Source organism: Emydura macquarii, unplaced genomic scaffold (genome assembly GCF_026122565.2).
Source record: "Emydura macquarii macquarii isolate MOO-44397 ecotype Brisbane River unplaced genomic scaffold, CSIRO-AGI_Emac_v2 contig_2897, whole genome shotgun sequence".
Lineage (NCBI taxonomy): Eukaryota > Metazoa > Chordata > Testudines > Chelidae > Emydura > Emydura macquarii.
Window position 1 is genome coordinate 60,240,168 of NW_027133034.1, and position 16,124 is coordinate 60,256,291.

Sequence of the window (16,124 nt, forward strand, 5' to 3'; positions counted from 1 at the left end):
AAGAAACATGTTATAACATACTGCACATGTGCATCAGAGGCTGTAGAAGCTGTATGATGTTGTATAATTTGAGAAACAATATGACCATATAAGAAAACGGAATCATAATGCACATTCAGGGAATGGAGTAAAGATGAGTGTGCAATCATACCTCTACCACTTCCTGACTTTTGTGTGCCTCACTTCATAACCTTCAAGATAGCTTACTGTAGACTCTTGTCCAGCCAGCAGTCCCTCTTCATGCTAAGGAAAAACAGTTATAGATGGAAACTGTTGGGCAACCCCATTTTCTTTCTGCCCTCTCTCGCACCTGTACTACAGTGCTAAGGGTGGGGACACAGCTTGTCATATAGCAGTGTTACAAATCTTAGCATGGCCGTGGGTTTATACACAGCAGCTGAGAAGCAGACAAGTTTCAAACTGCTCCTGCGTCCCAGATTAACAAACTGTTGCTGAGTCACTTCTGATTTCCATCTTTGTTCCTAATCTGGTGTGTGTGTGTGGGGTGGGGGGGGGACCATAGACCAGAAATTTATGGGGAAGAAAGTTGTGGTGGTACACAAACATGACTTCAAGAGGGGTCTGACTGCATTGCGGGTTTTTTTGGTTTCCTCCTATCTGAGCTGACAAGCCTTACTGAAACTTGGTAATTAATAGGTATGTGGCCAAAATTCTGATAATTTAATGTTAACGAAATCAGTTTGTGCACACTTCACTTAAAAGGTGACTAGTAGGGAAATGGCATCTCTCCCTTCTGTCCCCGGTGTCTGCTGCATGGCTCTCTTGGCTGCATTTCTCTGTAGTGGTGGCCCACTACAGGGTTAGGAGGTTTTGAGGAGGCTCTACTTCCTTCTAGTCTCCATCTTATTATGGTCTGGGATAAGTTTAGTGATCCAGAAAGTACTGAGAGTATTTCAGAGGGATTTTTTTATAAAGATTAACTACAACTTCTGTGCTGAATGCTCAGTCAGCAAGGGCATTTAGCACTACAGTCTGTACTAGATGTCTGTTGAGACTTGCCTTGCATTTCATCTTTAAAAGAAGCAGATCCTCGTATCGTCATGTAGACAGTCAGGGCAGTGGCTAAGCAAAAGAATTTTCTAACCTCTCCCATGTGGCAATGCAGAAGTGCAGCCAGTAGGCCACTGTCCCTGACCTGGTCGCACTGCATTTGCTAACCTGTTTAACTTTCTGACCTGCTTCATGTTACTGCGTGCACAGTTATTCCAGCTACAGTTTGAGTCACAAGCAACACGCAGGCTTTAACATGTGGTATTACTCAGTCAGTGTTAATCATAACCAGACCCTTGAAATATCCTCCCCTTAAGGAGCAGAGGAATCTGCTGTGTGTTTCTGTGTTGGGGAAGGCAACCTAGCACAAACTATGTAATAACGGCTGCAGCTGAAAATCTGCTACCTTGACAAGATGTGTATTTCAGAAGTAAATAAGCATTTGGTAGGTGTGGGGAAAGATCATAAAACCATTTCTCTTCCTCCCTGGTATTTCACCAAACAGCTTAAAATCTTTCAAGCCAAACATCTTCATTTCTCCTCATTTTAAGGGGTACATTTCCTTTTAAGTGCAGTGTTTGCCTCATTCCACAGACCATTACTACAGTTTATCAGTTAGTTTTGCAATTCTGCTGTCAGTAACTAAGTTTGTAGCTGATTGTTGTCCGTGCTAGAGAAGCTTAATTTTGGCAATTTAAAGCCGCCCCGCCCCCCTCGTGTAATCCACTCCCAGTAACACAGGCACCATTGAGCTAGAACTGCTAATTCTGGCAAAGCGTGTGCTCCTCTGTGGTGTTCTTCCACTTACAAAAAGTAGTCCATCTGAAAAAAATCCAAATAAGACTAAAGTAGAAACATTCTCTTCAAAGATCACTGATGTTTGTACCAAAAAGTGGGGGATGGGAGAAGGATCTATGTATCTGAGACCCACCAGTAGAACAAGATTAAATCTTTGGGCAAGGAGGGAATGTGTCCTCACATTTCCCCCTCTCCACTCCCTATGTTTGTTCTCTTACCTGTAGTGGGAAAAGGGGCCCTGTCTTGCCAAGTCTTGGAAAAGAATGGGTCACTAGCTGCCACCCCCACCTTATATCTGTAAAACAAGCTGCCCTCCAGCCTTTCCCTGAGCAGATCCACAGGTGCTGGTGGCACAAGCCACCTCTTTGTGTATCTGGTGTCCTGTGTGTAACCTGTTTGACCCTCAGCAGGTTGAGGGCAGTAAGATAAATAATCTCTTCTGCTTCTGGTTATGAGTTGCTTAAAATACAAAGCAGTGCAATTGCAAAGCAGTTTGGTCTGTGGCCAGTTCTGTAGTAGGAGGCTCAATATGTTTGTAAATCATACATGGCTGATGCTGGTTCTGACTGGAGCATTAAGTATTGTTCAGGGACAAGTACTTCTTTGATATCCAGGATGATTTTTAATTAGTATAGTATTACTCTTTTTAAAAGTCTTTTCCTTTTTGCTGGTTTCTTTTAGTTTTATTTCTCAAGTAAAGACTTGTGAAATTGCTTTCCTGAATCTTGAGGCCCATTAGCACGGTCTGTGGGACCAGATCAGAATCTAAGTACCCTGACTAACCAAACTTGAAAAGTGAAGCCTTTTACCTCATGGTGGGATTTAAAAAATGGCTCAGCATTGACCTAACTCTGCTCTTGTTGAAGTTAATGGCAGTTTTGCCAGTGCCTTCAGTAGGAGCAGAATTAGATCAAGACAGAGTGTTTTTAAAAATCCAACACTAAATTAAATAACTTATTTGCTACTTGAAATCTTTGGTATTTCTAGAGTTATTGAGGGCATCCTAAAATATCCTATTCAGAGCTCAAATTAGGCTATGACATACTAGCACTGTCCTATGATGCATTCTTCTCCAGAATTTCGCTTTTTTATATAAAAGCTAAGGACTGGTCTAAACTTCTTTTTGTACTGGTATAATTATTTCAGATAGGGATGTAATTTTTACCAGAGTAGTTACAGAGGTGCAACCTCCAGTTTAGTGTACACAATTCTAATGGTGAAAGGTGCATTATGCTAATTATAGTTTATTCCCTTTCCAATATGGGAATAAACCATACTTGTACTGCTAGGGTTGTACTATTTTAATAATACCAGTATAGGTAAATTGGTACAATTCCTGTGTGTGGACAAGGCCATTACCTCGTGTATAGTTAGGTGTTATGGTTGCAAAGAAAATGTTGAAAATATGAACTACAAGCTTGTCTAAACGGAGGTTTAATCCACAGCTTTTTGAGTTGATCCTTTTTGAAAACACCTGCATACACACAATGCAGTTCATTGTAGCACATTGACTCTGCATTTACCACGAACTCTGGAGTCCTCTTTCAAAGTGAAATGACTTCGCTGTGAAGCGAGTTAGTCCAGTTTGTTTGTGTGCATACAATGCTGCTGCAAACTACTCTGGCATTCTTCCAATGGCTATGCCCACTGCTTTATGGGTGACTACTACTGACTTGGCTGTTCACCTGTGTCCTCCCTTACTGTGGAGTCAAGTCGATGGGATGTCCTCTCCTCATTTATAAGTTGGTGCACTGCTAGGTTTTGCCCGTTCACTCCTGGATTCCAATAATCACGATAGCTGTGATAATATTCCAGAATCCTCTAACATACCTCAAGCAGCCACTTGGAGCTTCACTGAGACCCTGGATCTCATGGACATCTGGGGAGAGCTGCTTGTGGCCAGCCACCAGAATCAAGATCTTTGTAGACATTACAAGGCAGTGTCTGCAAGGGGCCACAACCAAGTTGCCGAACGGTGCCAGATAAAGAGCAAACAGCTCAGGAGCATCCTCATTAAAATGAGGGACAACAGGAAAAAAAAATCTGCTAGGGGACATATAACCTGTGCATTATTTTTGAGGATTTTACATAACTGCATGACCACCCAACTCACGCAGCTTGTGGAGCCTGCTGGCTGCCTTCTCTCTCACCTTGAAGGTGACCAGCAAGACTCAGGGGGATGAGCACAAGGAGATGGGTGATGAGAGATCTCTGGAAAGCCAGGATCTGTTCAGGACTCTGATGCCAGCCAGGTAGAAGGTGAGCTTGGTTCTTACCTTTAAGCAACTAACTTCAATTCCCAGGCAGCAACCCAGACTGGGACCAAGAAGTATGATCCTATGGAGGGAACCGTAACATGTAAGCTTTTTAATTTAAAAAAACAAACAAAAACTTTATTTATCCTATACTGCCCTGCTAGCTTCTGTTCTGGGTGCCCCATGGCCGCAGCCGTTGTAGGTGTATGTGATGGAGTAGTCTTTTTTTGAGTCCAAGGTTGCTGCCTCCCTTTCCTCTCTTCTTCCATTTGCCCACGCTGCCCATTCTTCCAAAATGACAGATACTCAGGGCAGTTGTTTTCAGTGTTGTGCTAAAGCCCTAGCTACCAACTTTTTTTTCAGACCTATACTATCTAAGGTACATGGGCAGATACCTTACCTTATCTTCCTTTCCCCTTCTCTCAGCTGTCCTGCCTGGTGAATCACCTGCCTCATCCCATTCATCACCTCAGAATGGTAACTGGCAGCATGGCAAAGCTGCAGTCCCTACCCCTTCCCCCACCCCTCCTGTGCCTGATTTGAATAAGGAAAATAGTTGTCTTTGTGAAATGCAAACGTTTATAGTGACAGTGGTTACAGGAAAAGAACTGAGGTTAGAGTTCTCACTTTACATCAACATTGAATGCTTACACAGCTCCAAAGCATACTGCTTCCCTGTGATGCCCTGTAACACACATTCTTACAGACCGTAATAGTGAATGCTTCAGGCGATCACTGCAGAACCCTGCTTATCTCTGCACTTCCAACATGTCTGTAGGGGAGCAAAATCTAAGGTTGAGAAATGGCTCCGTTTTTTGTTCAGAGATTATGAAGACTAGCTGTATGACCTTCCCTCCTGACGCACTGCTGGGGAGGACCATCTTGGTGATCAACTTCACAGTGTATCTCGCTGGTCTGCCCCTTTTGCCTTTTTAAATGAGGCCATTCTCATCACAGCCTGTCTAGAATATGAACAATAACTGCTTGTCACTTTTTACTTTATTTTATTTTATACACCCACAAGTATGGCACCTGCACTGGCCAGATTCTCACATGGCCCTTATCAGTGGCAGAGCATCTGGCAAAGCTGAGGGAGAGAACAACATTTTGTCCTAGGTTTTCCATGGACATTATCAGAGTCTGAGTCCTCCAAAAAAACCTCAAAATTGTGGTGAGGTGGAGGCAGTATCTGAGGACTGAGTGGGAATCTGATAACAAGCTTTTCAGAGAAAGAGATGCTGTGGCAAATGACCAGGGACAGCATTGCCATGGCCAAAGACCGTGTGGAAAAAGACGGGAAGTGCAGAGGCAAATCCTGGAAGCAATACAAAGCAAAAATATCTGGTTGCAGCTTATATTACTATGAAGGTAGCAGGCAATACAGTACTGCAAACCAGCACCTGGCTATGTTATGCAGCCCCTGGAGAATAAAGGCTCCTGGGAACAACTACTACTCACTGGTGTACTGATGAAGCATTACTCCCAGAAGCCATTCCCCTCCCAGACTCCAGATCAGGGCACTGAGAACAGTGACTCCCCGGACCCCAACTCTTCTGAGTCCTCTATCACCCCTGCTAACTCTGCGTCAGCACTCTGTGCCAGGAGTTCCAGGAACCAGATGAAGGAGAGCCAAGATGCAGACTTGCCTGTGATTTAAAGCCCTCTCCCAACCCGTTGTGTTGTGCCCTGAACTGTTTCACTGCAGATATAATGGAAGCATTCTTAATAGTTAAATACAACATTTTTGTACCAATTCATAAGGTCTTACAAACACATGTAGACAAACTTTTTTGTTGTCCTTCATGTCAACACTCAAGGTACAATAGGAATTGCTGCAAAGTTGCACTTCCACTGTCTACAAATATTGTCTACAGCTGGATGTATAGCAGCACAAATTCAGGCCTGAGGCTCAAAAGAAGAGCAGTAGGCATCCCTGACAATATTGCCTAGGCTGTTTTTTGCATTTTGTATTGGACGCTGCTGTAACCTTTGGGATAATTCTTCTTCTCCCCCACAACTATAGAGGCAGTAGTTAAATATTTCCTTCCCTCTATTCAAACAGCCTTTGAATGGCTTCATTAAACAGAGAAGCAGAGGATGAGCCAGGGAGAGGGGGAGAACTTTTTAACTAAGGGTAGTTAAACTCTGGAATCTTTCACGGTAGGTCATTGGAGGCTTTTAAAGAACAGGTTGGACAAATGCCTATCCGGGATAGCCTAGGTTTACTTGGTCCTGCCTTAGCACAGAGGGCTGGACTTGATGACCTTTTGAGGTCCCTTCCAGCCCTACATATCTATGATTCTGTTACTCGAACATGCCATGCTGAATGATCACACAGTATAGTGAGGACGCTGTACACGGAAATGTATGCTGCACCTCAGTTTTTTTTGTATTTGCTTTGTGAATTATACTCAGTGGGGGAGAGTGTTGAATTTCATAAACTGTATCTGCCAAGTAATTTGCTATTTTTCCCCGTGTGGTGCTTAATACTTTAATGTAAGAAAGCCTTCAACTTCCTGAAGACAACAGGAGAAATGTTCTGAGGGGGAGGCCTAATGATAGTGCTGCTTGTCATATTGCCCTCTTGCTGCAGGAGCCCCTACAGGGATTATATCTCTTTTTCCAAAAAACTGAAGGAAGAAAAGATGTACAATCATCCCCTGTGGCCAGCTAAGGACTATTACTGAGTCTGAAAAGGACACCAGTCTCGCGCTGTCAGGAAAAATAAAAGCATTCATGTGGGGCTGAGAAATGGGGAATTCTGTGAGCTCAGATAGGGGAGTGGGAGAGGCTGGGGGGACTAAAATTCTTATTGAAAACTATGAACATCCTGAGGAGATTACTTTGTCATCTAACCTATTCAGAATTAATAGATTTATTTGAAAGCATGCGTTTGGGAGCTTGAGACCATTCTCCTTAGTTAAATTTTAATTTCTGGTTAGTAGGACAGAATTGGGCAGCTGTACCGAGTTTTACTTGCTCAGGAAAATAAATATTTACTTTGACATACGAGTTGGAATCATGTCTGCCTGTTAATACACAGCTGTCCTCTTGCTCTCTAGCATTATATTTATTCAAAGTATTTTTCCATGAGACAAAAATCCAGTTCTATAGCAATGACTCATTTCTTCTCCTAGAGTACAATGGGCAAGCAGTGGTCTACCATCATCCACGTCATCACAAGTGTGGCACACACAAACTGATAAGTCACCAAAATATAGGCACATATCAGAGTGAATACCTTTCAGAGTGAATCTCAAGCACCATGATAACTTGTATATCTTTATGGCTGAAGCTGAAATTGCTGTTTCCTTGGAGTAAAGATCCCTGCACCTTGTTCCAGAGCTCTTTGGGGTTTAAACACGAAGAAAATAGATTCCTTACATTTTCCTTTTATAAAGTAGATCACACATCAGACTTAAACTAGTTTGTGACCAAGATTGCTGGGGTTTTAAAACCCATTAAGTACACAAAATCTTCCCTTGAACTGGTCTCATATAGCTTCTAATGCTATGTGAATATCTGACATGAGAACAAACCTGTGAGAAGAATGCATTTCACTGCAGATTACTCCAGACCACCTGTAATTAAGGGACATTTTCAGTTATCTCTAATCAAGGAGAAAATAAGTTAAACTAATTCTATAACCATGTATCCAATGTTAATGCATTAAGGATTATCAGGTGCATTATCTGATGTTTTCTTTGTGGAAACAAAGACTTTGGAGAACCATCAAATTTTCAGTTAAATAGTTCATATAATCCTCTGACAAACTGAGCAGAATTTAAACAGCAGTGGGGTGTATATTCTTATTTCATAAACATACAATTTCCTAATGATAAAGGAATGAATAGAGATCACTGCTGTTTAGAACTGGAGTTTCTATTGCACATATGACCAGCCAGTGAGGCTATTTGGCACAATGTGCTGGAGTCCAGGCATCGAATGTAGTTCTAGGGTTAAATTAATTTGGACTATTTTTAGTGGACATTTGTCCATATTGCTAATGCACTTACTGCAGGCTCTGCTCAATTGGCTGTGGGCCAGAATAGGTGCCTGACTTTCATTGGTGGAGCTGTGTGCATAAGTTTGGCAATAACCAGCAGTGTTAGTGCTTGAATTGAGCTATTATCTCATCCTGGAATGTCTTTGCCAGCAGCAGAGCATGATGTGGACTCTTCAGGGAGTAGGTGCAGCAGCAGAGTCCACGTGAACCATATGACCTGATGATGCAAGCAGGACCACAGTAACTCACTTTTCCCAGGCTGTTTCGCTCTCTCTTGGTAGCTGGGAGCATGGGTCTGACTTCTGCTCCAGTGAAACTGGTTTTGCTCCTGCATGAGAGGAGGGGTGGAAAAGAGAGACTTCGTGTTCTTCTTTCTACTACTAACATCTGTTCTACTGAACCAGCACGTTCTTTTCCAGTGTGAGACGTGGTGCAATGAATCATTTGTTTTTATGAACTCCAAATTCAACCATAATGGTTTGGCTCTCTTTAAGAGGACTGCATCTGAAAATTAATGCAGTTTCTTAAAGACGGGGGGTGGGGTCAGCTCTGGCCCCTGATATGCCTGCCCTAGAAACCAATTATAATCAGCTGTCGGGGAGTTCCTCTGAAAGAAGGAACTCCTGAAGTGGTGTAGAGCCTGTGTAGGGCTGTATGTCTTTCTCCCCAGTCCTGACACAGCAGTGTGATAGGAGTGTCGTAAGAACTCTGCCGTTCTCCAGTTGCCTGAAGGTCCCTTTCGAGACTGTTGCAATTGGCAGAAATTAGAGCAGCCCTGAATCTGTTGTAACTTGTTCTCAGGACCAGCCTAATGGTTTGAGGATCAAGGAGCTATAAAAGGGTGTGTCTTTGCTACAGTTGATCACCTTCCCTGTGGGTGTGCTACCACACTGCAAAGGCATATATATTGCATCTTTCTGAGTGCTGTATTTGCCGGTGTGTGTCACTAGGACTTCCGGGGCACATCCCAAGGCTCTTTGTGCTGCAGCAAGCTCTGATGCTCTGATTTTTCTCCCAGTGAATTGTGAGAGAACGTGTCTGTCCTTTTGGGTACACAGGGGCAATGGTGGGAAGACACTGGATAACTCTCAACACTTGAGTGACTTTTTTAGTCTGTCCGCACTGCAAAAGGGGTGGGTTCTAACCAGAGTGAAAGCAGAAGATGTGCTCTAACCCACCGGTGACAGCCAGCTCAGGTTGGAAGCCCCATTTAAATCGGTGAAATGGTTTTGTGTGGGGATAGGAGGAGGGACTAGAGGGTCATCCAAGTAAGAGCCCTGGTTTACTCTAGTGATGACTTACCCAAGTGGTTACAGCTCCAGTGCCCCATCCCTGAATTTTACTAGCTAGAGGAGGAACCAGTCCCCAGAATGTGGCCCTAAGTTTGCATAGTACTTGAGAGACCTGGTTATCCTTGGAATTGAATAAAGACACATTTCTTGGTGCAGATAGCACAAAACAATGTTGACTCTCATCACCTTCGACTCTGCAGGCATATGGCATGGTTCAGAAGCACAGTTAAAAATGTAAATATTTACATTGGAGAGGGAACTAAATGGCTATATTGTGATACTAGTCCCCCCAATTTGGTAGTCTTAAACATAGATACATTTAGACTCCTTATATTGTTTAAACCACTGCTGTCTTTGCATACATGTTAACCAATTACTGATCCAACTTAGTCACAGTTACTGCTCAGTAGTTGTTCTGAGTTGAGCAAAAGAGAGTTATCAGCGGTGATGGGGATCTTGTGAAGTGACCTGTGGTGATGGTGAAAGGAACACCTGCAGTGCTCTCTTCCCTCCATTTAAGGACTCTATGACCCTTCAGCCACAAACAAAATGTGTTCAGCTTGTTTTCTACTGTTAGAAAATGGCCAAACATTGCATTTGTAATTAACGAAGTGGCTCATGTCCATTGTATTGTTTAGAGAAATCATGCCATAAGCAATTTCTGCTTTGCACAGACAGAGCTGAAAACAATTTCAAGTATTTTCAGTTGGACTTCCACCATGATGTTATTTCACTGTCTATTCATGGTCTTTTTTTGTGAGTGTATGAGTCCAGTCACTAACTTAGTAACAGAAGTGTTTTTTGTGGTAAGATTCACTCTCTTCTAAAGATGAGGGAAATAACTGGAATATGCACCAGCATGTGTTGGCTGAGACAGAATTGATCATTTGGAGTTGGTAGGTAAGATCCCATGGGAAGGAATTATAATGGGAAAAACAGTTCAAGAGAATTGGCAGTTTTTCAAAGCAACATTATTAAGAGCACAAGAGCAAATTATCCCACTGTATAGGAAAGATGAGAAGTATGGCAAGAGACCATTCTGCTTTAACCAGGAGATCTTCAATGATCTGAAACTCAAAAAGGAGCCCTACAAAAATGGAAACTAGATCAAAGGATAGATATAAACAAATACTACAAGTATGTAGGGACAAAATTAGGAAGGCCTTGGTACATAATGAGATTCAACTACCTAGAGGCATAAAGGGTAACAAGAAAACATTTTACAAATACATTAGAAGGAAGAGGAAGACAAGGACCGTTACTCAGTGGGGATGGGAAAACAATAACCGAAAATACATGGCTGTGGAATGGCCTTCCCAAGGAAGCTGTAGAAACTTTCTCTTGCTTGGGACATCTGAAGATGAGCTGGAGGAAACACTACAGTAGGGAATAATGCTATGTTTGCAGGGATATTGACTGGATAAGCTAATAGATTGTTTGTTTCTATTTGTCTGATTTTTTTTAATTAGGGGAAAATCCAGAGATTGAGGTCCCAGATTTCCTCTTTAGTGGACATTTGTATGGAAACAGTAAATCTTTTGAAGACTGACATCTGAAATAGCTGAACTCTGACAGATGAAATGCATAGTGTGTCTTAGGTATTTGTTACTTTGCAACTGAACATTGGTTTGAATCAGTTCTGTTTTTCTGACTCTTAATTTAATTTAATGTTTGCAAAGGGCAGAGGAGCACTGTAAAAACACACAGTATTACAAGCTAGCTTTATATATGTGACCTGGGTTTAGTAGCATTAGCCCTAATGGCCAATAAAGAACAATGTGTCTGAAGAGCAGTGAGATAGCTGGGGAATTGCATGGTTCATGATTTCAAGTAACATTTGTATAGCATATTAAAGTTTTTATTATATTTTTCTTCCTTTTTTGGTCATATGAAGTAACTGTACTTGTGGCCTGAAAGGAAATTCAGTCTTTTCAAAAGTATTTTTCTCAAAGGGTTTCTGAATTTTTTTATGTAGAGCTACAGAATTCCATCTCGGCAGTTTTCGCTTCCTGAGACACAGAAGTCTCTACATCTTAAAATAAAATAAACTTTATAAATACCTAATATTTTTAAGTGCCCCTTTTTTTTTTAAAGGGGGAGGAACAAATTTTTTAATAGCAAATAATTCTCTAGTTGCAAAAGCCTTTCCATTTGTGTCTGTGGCTTCTTGCAAAAACCTCAGTGGCTGTTTTTCAGCTCCTATGTTCCATTTTTAGAAATGGAGTATTAGCCCATAGGCTGGGAGGAAATTTGTGTTCAGGATGTGGGTGGTATAGAGCCCATATTTTCATTATAGGGTAAGCATTAAGTGAAAAATGGCTAAAAATTCTTTAATCATACTTTATGAAAGATTCTATAAAATATGTCTGTGTATGTGTCTCAGCTTAGTAAATTTTAAAAGCACTGGGGGTAATGGGGAGCTGACCACTGTTAATGGCATTTACCATTGCTAAAGTAACTTAATGACCGTTTACACAGGGACAGAGGACAGCAGGAGAGGGAGCATGGACAAATCAATACCTACACATGCTGCTTGTGGAACTATTTAAGACATGTGAATGGCATCCTGTATTTAAGCATTAGTTAGTATTTTTACTTTTACACTAATCTGTCATGGATCCAGTGACCCCTCCGTAATAAATCAGATGGTAAATCCTGTTGATCTAATATATTTTCTGCAGCAGTGCTATGTGAAGTTTACTGACTGGTTCTACAGTTTCAGTGACAGAATGTTTAACTCTGAAAATCAGTCTGCTTCCAATGATGCAGGAAACTTTTAACTGCACTTTAATGAAAACACAGCAAGAGGGTGCAGAATTCAATCCTGTTCCCATTTGAAAATAGTTTTACCAGTGACTTCAAATAGGAGCAGGATTGGGCCCTAAATAAATCAGAAGGGGACATGTCAGCTGCATATACAAATACTCTACATGTTGCGCCTGTATTTTATATACATATTGTATGTTACTGTAACCATGAATGTAATAGAATTCACACCTCTAGGTGCATCTGAGAATACACATTTTATGTGGAACTGGCTTTAACTTTCATATCCCATATATTTATGGGATTACCGGACAGAAGTTGTATTTCTTAATGTCTTCTGAGAGAATTATTTTACTGCACTAAGCAGTGTTGTTCATCTTTTTTAAAACTGTTTGTGTTAACCCAGGTCTTGCTGCTATTGCTGAATGTAGTTTTTAAGAATGATTAGAAGGCAAAACGCCCCAAACCAATGTCTAAGCCAAATAAGTGTAAATTCAGTTATAAAAAATGACACAATTTGCTGCTGCAGCAGCTGGCTTACGAGAAATAGCCATCGTGAGCACGTAATGTCAGACAACGCACTTGTGATAAACAACAGAAGCTGTTGCTCTTTGAAAGCAATTACAGCAGTAGCAGAAAGTATTGTGTGGGGTGACTTCTCCATGCCGCTCCAGGTTGTGTACCTATTTCTAGAAAAACGTGTAACTTCATCCTCTTTGGCTGTGGAGTGTGGAAGGTCTCCAGGGTTTCTTGCCCTTGGCTGGAGGTTTCACTGGGCAGGTCTTCAGAAAGGCTCTCAGATTCGTAAAATACAGGTACCTTCTACACATCATCATGGGATAGTTCCAAATCTTGAACAGCTATGGCTAATGGTACCTTTCTTAATGTGGAAATTCAGTTTGTTTAAACATAAAACCTGGGTTTCCTGTTTGTCAGCTGACAGTTTCACAGAAAAGGGCCAGCGTTTTGCTCAGCGACTACATTCTGCTTGAGAGAGTCAAAGACAGCATTTTACCATTAGCTCAGCTTTCTGTAGGCTGGCAATGAAAGCTCTTACTAGCGAGATTAATCTACAGCAATGTCTCAAAACATTTTTCTAGAACAGACCACATTTTTCAGGGAAACTGTCTCAATCCCTTTTATGATCACATAGACCACCTCTCTTCCCATTCATGACTGTAGAATATCCTTTTGCTGACTACATCAGTGACCTACATAGAAAAATAGTATTAGAGTAATGTATATTTAGCTGTCTGCAGGGGACTTTAGCAGCTGGTGGAAAAAAGGAGAGCCAGCACTGAATGACCAGCCAACTCTATGCAGACCACCATGTGCTGAATGGGCTATACTTGGAGAACCACTGATCTATCCTAGTGTAAAAGCTGGGGTAATATAAAACATGTCCCTGATTGAAGATGTTGATCACAGCTTTTCATGCTTCACATACTGTACTACTCTAAACTCTGCTGTCTGTTTGGCAGTTAATAAACACAGTAGCAAAATAATGCCATTCCTGTAGTGTTGGAATGAAGTCACATTTTGAAACCAATCTGCAGAATAAGCTGTGTCCTCAGAGAACCTGTCTGGCATTTACAATTCGTAAAAGTACACTCTGATTAAACTTAGCTTAAAGCTTCTTTTCCTGATTTCACCCAGACGCTCCCCTTTTAAAAAAAAAAAAAAAAAAAAAAAAAAAAAAAAAAAAGTGGTGCTGTAGAGGATTGATCTTTTGACACCCTGTTTTATAGCGGACTGAAAGAAGTACGAATGCTTACCTGATGATGTAATAGTTACTTTGAAAAACCAATGGAACATTCCCCAAATATTTAACTTTGGAAAGTAGCGCCTTTGAATGTACAGTGCACACTCTGTACACATATTTACACAATAAACTTAATGGTTCTAAAAAATACACATGGTTTTTGAAGTTGGCCACAGCCTGTTTGTGTATCATGCTGGCACATGAATCCATAGTGTGGCTCAGTTGATAGCACTTCAGATTCTGAACCACAAGATTATAATTCAAGTCTTACACCAAGATTTACGCTATTGACCAGTGCTGAAAGTATGCTGCAGTTTTGAAACACTGAGCACATAGCCCAGCTCCATTAGCTCTTGTAGATGATAGGCAGATACTAGCGTGATTTTTTTTCTGCATCTAGACGGGTTTCAGTGTCCTAAACTGTTTGAGTTATTGCTGAGCTCCCAATTAGCTGCTGTTTGCTAGCAGTACCTATTCAAGTTATACCATGAAGCAAAAGCGAAACTGCCCCTATTAAATATATTGTAAATCATTTACATTTCCTGCATTTGGAAGGGATTCTATAAAAATGCTTTAAACGCTAAAGACTGAAAACACAATACAGAATAGCTGAGGTAAAAATAACAAGTTTTGCTTAAAACAGCGTCAGTAAAATGCTTCCAACTTTTTGTGGTGTATATAAATTACTAATCTATAACCTATATTGAACTTCTTGCATACATCCAGTATAAGATTTCTTAGGTGGGTAATGGGCATTGGGATTCTTAGTTATATGTAGGATGGACTGAGGAAAAGATCCTCTCATCTGGAGTTTGGGGGCTCTAGCCTGTCCCAGTACTGGAGATAATGGAGTATTTGATAGACTAAGGGAGTGTTTTGTGTGGATTATATGGGGAAGGTAATGTATAAGAGCTTGTGGCCTGTTTTGTACTGCAAGGTTTGCAGGTGAGAACATGAAACCTGTGGTGGAAGGACAGGCTGATACAAAGTGAGAAAGTTTGGGCTATGCTTAAACTAGCTCATGCCATATCTAAGTATAATACATTTTAATGTAAAATCTGACAAACCTCTTCCACTTAAGGGAATTCCCACATTCTATAGAGTAAAACATCAGCTGTTCAAAGGCAATAACTTGAGCCATGGCACGTTAAAAATGCATTTCAGGCTTACTGCTGGGGCTTGGCTTTGGCTCATGTAGGACACTTCACACACATGTAGTTATCACAGGTCTGGCTTCTGTTTGTGGTTTTTTAGAAAAACAACCCCCCCCCCCCCCCCACGTTTAAAGCAGCAGAATGTGCAGTGAAGCAACTGCTTCATCAAGAGGCAAGGAAAGAAGGGTTTTTTTGGTGAGGAACGGGGGTGGGGGAAGAGGAGGAAAAAATGGCCACAAACTTTTAGTCCCTTGCACCTCTACACTTAGAATCACTTTCCCATAGTGCTGGACTTTTGGGGTGTAGTTTGTAGAGTAACAGTTTTAACTCCAGTGATGTAAATACAGGTGTAGGTGGTCAGAATTGATCAAAACAACCTTAACACATTTGTAGTGACAGCTGATGAATACTGGCATCCTTAACACATTTTAATAGCCAACTTAGCTTTGTTTGGCTAGATTTTTGCAATTAGAACCAGAATTTTATGTTGAATTTACAGAATTATGTGGGCTTTATTTCAGAGTAAGTGGCAGGTTGTATTTAGCACCATAGTTATTGCAATCATGTATGTATAATTAAAGGCCTGTATACTTTTATGTATGCTGTCAATATATACGAATTATTCATTCTGTACATAGGCTATCATCTTTGTTGCTTCCTATTTAGAATAAGAAAAATATTGTAACTACAGGGTTTCAATATCTGGCAGCATTTTAACACCCTAAAACAATTGCTCAGGAATGAACAAAGAGCTGGCTAGCTTTAATCAGTTGAAATAGATGTTGATTTGATCTCTACTGCTCACTAGAATCTTTCTTCCACTCCTTAACACTTTACATTGGCACCAGCAGTTTACAGTTCTGAAACAACTTAGCCCTTTGTTAAATCAATGCATTATATTCCTTTACACAACATGTAACAAACCCAGGATGGGGAGTAGCACAACTATACATTGACTACAGTTGAATTAACATTGAAAGCTTTATATTCACATCCTACTGAGCTGTTGGGTATTTATACTAAAGAGTACTATAGATTGGATTTGATATTCAGGAGTTACTATGCTGTTTCAAATTGCAC

The 16,124-nt window shown here is 41.0% G+C and overlaps 1 protein-coding gene across 2 annotated transcripts in view; it reads left to right on the forward strand.

Moving 5' to 3' along the window:
• Positions 1-16,124, forward strand: part of PLPP1 (phospholipid phosphatase 1) — a 111,341-nt gene that overhangs the window by 90,026 nt on the left and 5,191 nt on the right. The gene's annotated exons all lie outside the window — the stretch shown is intronic.